Genomic DNA, 6,000 nt, shown 5'->3' on the forward strand with positions numbered 1-6,000 from the left:
ATCGTGTTATTTATTCACACATCCCTGGTTGTTTAACACGGTGTCTAGCACATGGTAAGCACTAAAAATATCCATCTGAGTGATTGATGAAATGAAGGGCTACGCCTTCCCTAGTCCTCATTCCATGTAAGTCCTTACCCCCATTCCGCACCCCCATCATTTAATATTACTTCATTTGTGATATGAATTTCTCAGTGTTATTTCCCCATTTAAGGGCATGGAGCTAACCTACTTCCTTTGTTCCTATAATTCTTCATCTGGGTCAGTTTGCCTGTTTTAAATTAGGGATTCCTGTAAGTCAGCAGTGAAGTTGCTTCATAAAGATCTTGTAACAATAATGTCGAAAGCACAGTAGGTTGATGACGATGAAGGTGGAGGTGTGGGGCAGAAAACACACAGGAAACAAACCTCTTGGTTGTTTTCTTCAATTTTATTTAAATGTTGTAAATTGTTACTCTATTTTTATTTGTTCTACAACATTATTATTTAAGTCTTTAATATTTGCTTAGGGGTACTTAACACGTGTACACAGAGGAGGTAGATACATGAATCTCCAGTGGCTCTCACCTGGAGGGGAAAAAGAAAGAAATTGAGCAGATCAGTCATGGGGAAAACCATATATTGTCTAAGAGGACATTCCTCTATCTAATTACAGACTTTGAATGTCTTTGAGCCATTTTACAACTCTGTAAATTATAGCTAGCTGGTATCAATGCAAAATGATTCTCATCTCTAGACATGCAAATTATGTCCTGTCCCTAGAAGTCAATATACTTTTCTCCCTCCCTCCTCCTTGAAAAACCAGTTTGCTTCCATTGGCACATTCACTTCAATATTTTGAATCTATAAACATGGTGGCTCTGTGGATTCTCTTTTGAACTGGTTACATAACTGCTCAGCTTCCCCATTGATTAATGACCTTTCATCTTTATGATCTTATTTAATCTTTAATAAGTAAAAATTTTAACACCTGTTCATTTCCTATCTGAACAAGGGCCATGACTTTGCCTTTTTTTGCACTTTATTTTTAAACAGGGTCAAATGACCCTAGTGTTGCTGGGCGAAGTTCTCCCCATGTGGACAGAGTCCGAGAAAGCAGGGCAGCATATTGATTGCCATTGAGTGTTGTCTCCAAGGGGCAGAGTCTCTGGGACCATTTCTCCTGTTTTGCTGTCCTGGTCTCTATTATCTTGAATCAGGTCCTCTGATTGGCTCTTCCTCCTCCTTATTGTTTACTCGAACTCCTGAGCATCCTTTACGTCACCACTAAATGTGATTTTCTCTAGCAATCTTCTGTGATCTGACAAAGTTAATCAAGAGCTCTTACTAAGGTGCTTTCCTAGACTCTGGATGTGAGTCACAGCACACATCCCATTTGATTGTTATTGCTTGTTCTGTTACCTAACTTCAATGAGAAAACGTCTTGGTCCTAAAGAGAATCTTCGTGGAAACATTTTCCTGTCTTCTCTTGCGGTGGACACATCCTCTTGTTTTCTTTATTGTGTATTTTTACATGCGTGGGCACCCTTACTAACACCTGTACCACCTTTTTTTATATTGCTCTCTTTGTCTTTGTTTCTTTCTCCTCCTCTGTCCTCTTTAATAAACCACAGAGCCCACAAAACGCCCACATAACTGAACGTGTATTTGCAAATAAATGCTCGGAAGGCAGCAGGACCCCAGTACTGTTGCAGCTCAGGCTGTTCTCCAGCAGCCTGCGACGTTTCATGGCACAACAGAGGAGCAGGCATCTCCCCGAGGCCACTCTTGGAGTGAACCTGAAGCCAGGGTGCACAGAACTTCCCACCTCCAAAAGAAAACGATGAGTCATCTGCCCCCCCCCCCCCCCGCAGGAAGCGCTAGGAAAGTAAAAGCATTAGAGGCACCCTGGGCTCCAGATCCGGCTGAGCAAATCTGTGCACTTACCCAGACCGCTTCTTTAGATGAATAAGGAGGAAGATGATGATGCATTTCACAAATACGCAGACACTCTTTCCAAGCCCGGCTTCAGAAAGGCTCTGCAGCGCACTTCCATTTCACCCCCCAGTGGGTGGGCTGGGGGGCGAACAAATGTGGTTGGTGGTCACTGAATGTTCTTGGCCTTCCAGAATATTGCTTGAGAAAATATGGAATCCTGTGTCTTTAAGAACTGACACTGGGTAGAAACAGGATTTGATACCCTGTAGGAGACAGGAGACTTCCCTTTTGCTGTTCAAGTTTCATCTTCAGTTATCAGGAACTTGGGGCGGCGGGGTTGCAGCATAGGACCTGGAGCTGGGCGGCGCAGGTCTGTAAGCTGCTGCTTTTTGGAGATGAATACACTCTTCTTTCTTTTTGAATGTACCTCATCACAGTGAAAAATACGTTTAAGAAAGTCCCTGGTTGACTCTCTACGTCGCAGGGCTTCGCTGGAAGAGAGGAGCATGCTGTGTAGTTCCAGGGGCCGGCCAGTCCCAGGATTCCACGCCCCCCCCCCCCTCGGCGCTGCCTTTGGTCAGGCTCAGCGCCCGGTGGGCTTGTGGTGCAGCCCTGGCGGCGGGGACCCCAGCGCCCAGCCCGGTCCGCCGGCCGAGGGAGCAAGCTGACTGACAGCATCAATGAGGAACCCTATGTTGGAAGGCCTTGCAAGTCACGTGGTCCAACCTACTCTTTTCACAGCTACAGCAGTCAAGGCCAGGATGCCAGCAGGGTGCCCCTGAGGACAGTCTGTGTGTGTGGGAGGGTCAGGCCTGTCAGGAATCCAAATATCTTGACTTCCTGTGGTGTGGTTTTCCTGTTCTTCCACAGAGTTACCAAGCCGCTGCCTCACACAGGCTGTGTGTGTGTGTGGGGGCGGCGGTGGTTGTGCTGGTGCATCTCGTTTGCCGCCTCAACCTATATACACCTGATCCATTCTCCACCCTTCTCTGCCTTCTCTGTGTCTGCAGGCCGATCCCTGCATCCTTCGGCCCGGGCTCTCCTGATGGCAGGCTCCCAGCTGGCGTTCACCCCCCCGGAAGTGTGAAGGCAGGGAGAGGTTGGCTGGGCTCTTTCTTGCCTGTCCCTCCTGACTTGGAGCCTTCGTTCTGGCAGTGGCTGCTTCCGCTGTGACTACAGCTTCTCCTGCGCGGGCAGCTCATTTCCCCTGGGCCTCAGTAGTACCATTCTGTCCCTCTGCCCTGTCAGGCCTGGATGTGGTAACGGCTCCCCACTGTTGAAATCCCTTGGACTCCTCCACATCCCTTGTTCGTTCCCCCCTTTCCTGCCCACATCTCTGTAAACCGTCCCTTTAGTAAAGTCTCTTCGGAAGAGCCATCAGAGTGGAATCCTGGAACCTGACGGATACGCTGGTGAAATTTGTTCCAGCATATTCTAAACCAAGGGGTTAACAAAGTCCTTGCTAAATAACATGACCACCGCCACAGCAAAACCACGGAGAAAGTTGCTTTGTGCTTGCTCAGAGTCTAAGGCTCAGTGTCTATCCAACTAACTAATGCCCAGAGAGCACCTTTCTGGCCAGCAGGGTCTGCCCCAGGGAGGCAAAGCTAAAGGGCTGGTGCGAGTTGGCCCATCTCTGGCACTGCCTGCTGCAATGGACTTCCTGGACTCTCTGTGGGACGTGCAGAAATAATTCTCTCAAGCTCTCTCACCTCCAGTCCTGTATGTAAACCTAGTCTACTCTTTGTTTCTCAAGGCCTGGAGAATGAAGTCATCATCCACCCAGCTTCCTCAGCTAGAAACTGCAGAGTTACCTGGACACCTTCTTCCACCAAGTCCGGTGGTCCCCAAATCCATCCCTGTCTTCCTTCTGTTCTTACTGAGTCCCTATAAATGCCACTTTGTCTGGACTGGTCGTTTTCAACCAGGATTAACTGGGGAGCTTTTGCAAAATGCAGGTGCTTTAACTCTCCTTCCCTCTGTTTCCTAAGGAGACAGAAACATTTTCTACCAAGGTAGGATGTATCTTGCTGCAACCCAAACCCCATATTCACTGACTTCCATTGGTTTTGAGCTTCATTCTCTCTTACTTGCAATACTTTCTTCCCTGGTCTCCTGCCACTCATCTCTTCCACAACCAATGGAATTATCTGCCCCAAAGCTGAATCTGATCAGTTCTTTCTCTTTATTTAAAGAGTTTCAGTAGCTACAATCATAAAAACCAACCTGCCTGGGCAAACAAAGCCTTTTGCCATCTGTTTTTAACCTATCCTTCTAGCTTCATTCCTGGAGGTGTAGAGAGAATAAAGCCAAAGATAGGAGGAGCCAAGAGAGGCTGGACACAGACAGGAGACAACCTTAAAGATTTAGGGGCTCCAGCTGCTGAAGCCAGGAGAGGAGCCTGGCGTCCAGGACTGCCCCTCCAAGCTCAGAGTCCACGAGGTGTCTCTAAGGATTTCTATGAGACTATCTTCTGGACAATGACTTCATTTAGCTAAATGGGATGAATTTTAGTTCCTCACGATCAGGAAAACCTAAGCAAATCAATGCCTTTCATGGATGTCTCCACCTGATAAGTACTTAGTCACCTTTCAACTAGTTCAAACGGCGTCTCCCTCAAGGAGCTTCTGAGTTACCTGATAGGAGCGATTCTTCCTTCCTCTCTACTGCCTCTGTTACAGCTTTGGTTTTGTCTGATTCTATTTTAGATTCATCGTATTTTTTTTATTAGAAGCTTTTATTTATTTATTTGAGAGAGAGAGAGAGAGAGAGAGAGAGAGCACAAACAGGGGGAGGGGCAGGCAGAGGGAGAAGCAGGCTCCCCGCTGAGCAGGTAGCCCAGTGTGGGACTCATCCGAGGACCCTGGGATCATGACTTGAGCTGAAGGCAGATGCTTAACTGACTGGGCCACCAGGCGCCCTGGATTCATTATATTTAAACTAAAAATTCCATACAAATTTACAATCGCCTCATCAATGTCTGAACATCACAGCTGTGTTCATATAGGATTGCACTGCATCTATGGATCTATTTGGGGAAGATTTAACATCCTGATAATCTTGAGTATTCCAATATTTATTCATTTGTTTAAGCATTCTTTAATTTCTCTCGGCTTATATATAATTTTTTTATATATTCCATGTTTTATAATATTCGACAGAGAGGTGTTGCACACCTTTCATTAAATTTTCCCCTAAGTGTTGTATACTTTCTGATGTTTTTGTAAATGGAATTTATAAGATTATAATTTCCCAGTTGTTTGTTGCTGGTGTACTGGTTTTTTATATTGATCTTGTATTCTTTAACTTTGCTAAATTCACTTATTAATTCTAGTTGGATTGTTTGCTTTTTTTTTTTAAGATTCTTTGGGATTTTCTATGTAGACGATCATGTTGCTTGTAAATAGAGAAAGTTTTGCTTTTTGCTTTCCAAATTTTGTGCCTTTTAATTCTTGTTTTATACATTGGCTAAGGACTCCAGCACAATATTTACTAGGTGTATTAATAGCAGTCATCTTTTCATTGTTTCCTATGTTAGGGGAAAGCATTCAGTCTTTCACCATTAAGTATGTTGTTAGCTGTAGGGTTTTGTGTTTTTTGTTTTTCCAGAATTACCCTTTATCAAGCTGAGAAGTTCACTTCTATTTTTAGTTTGCTGAGAGTTTTTAGTCATGAGGGAATACTGATTTTTTTCAGATGTTTTTTTCTGCCTCTATTGAGATGATGGTTTGATTTTTTTTTTCTGAGCAGCTCAGTTTTTTATTGTTATGTTAATCACCATATATTACATCATTAGTTTTTGATGTAGTGTTCCATGATTCATTGTTTGTGCATAACACCCAGTGCTCCATGCAGAATGTGCCCTCTTTAATACCCATCACCAGGCTAACCCATCCCCCCACCCCCCTCCCCTCTAGAACCCTCAGTTTGTTTTTCAGAGTCCATCGTCTCTCATGGTTCGAGATGATGTTTTGATTTTTTAAAATCTTTTACTCTGTTAATATGGTCAATTACATTGATTTATTTTTGAATGTCAAATCAAACTTTCATTCCTGGGATACACTCCATTTGGTCATGGTACAT

At 44.6% G+C, this 6,000-nt stretch overlaps 1 long non-coding RNA gene across 1 annotated transcript; it reads right to left on the reverse strand.

Moving 5' to 3' along the window:
* Positions 1–411: 411 nt before the first annotated feature.
* LOC141374026 (uncharacterized) lies at positions 412–5,737 on the reverse strand. The gene is made up of 2 exons (XR_012380580.1): positions 1,927–5,737; positions 412–567 (listed from the first exon to the last, which is right to left on the reverse strand). It is a non-coding gene; the product is annotated as an uncharacterized lncRNA (long non-coding RNA).
* Positions 5,738–6,000: the final 263 nt, after the last annotated feature.

Source organism: Callorhinus ursinus, unplaced genomic scaffold (genome assembly GCF_003265705.2).
Source record: "Callorhinus ursinus isolate GAN/ISIS: 27379988/994484 unplaced genomic scaffold, GSC_fseal_2.0 scaffold13, whole genome shotgun sequence".
NCBI lineage: Eukaryota > Metazoa > Chordata > Mammalia > Carnivora > Otariidae > Callorhinus > Callorhinus ursinus.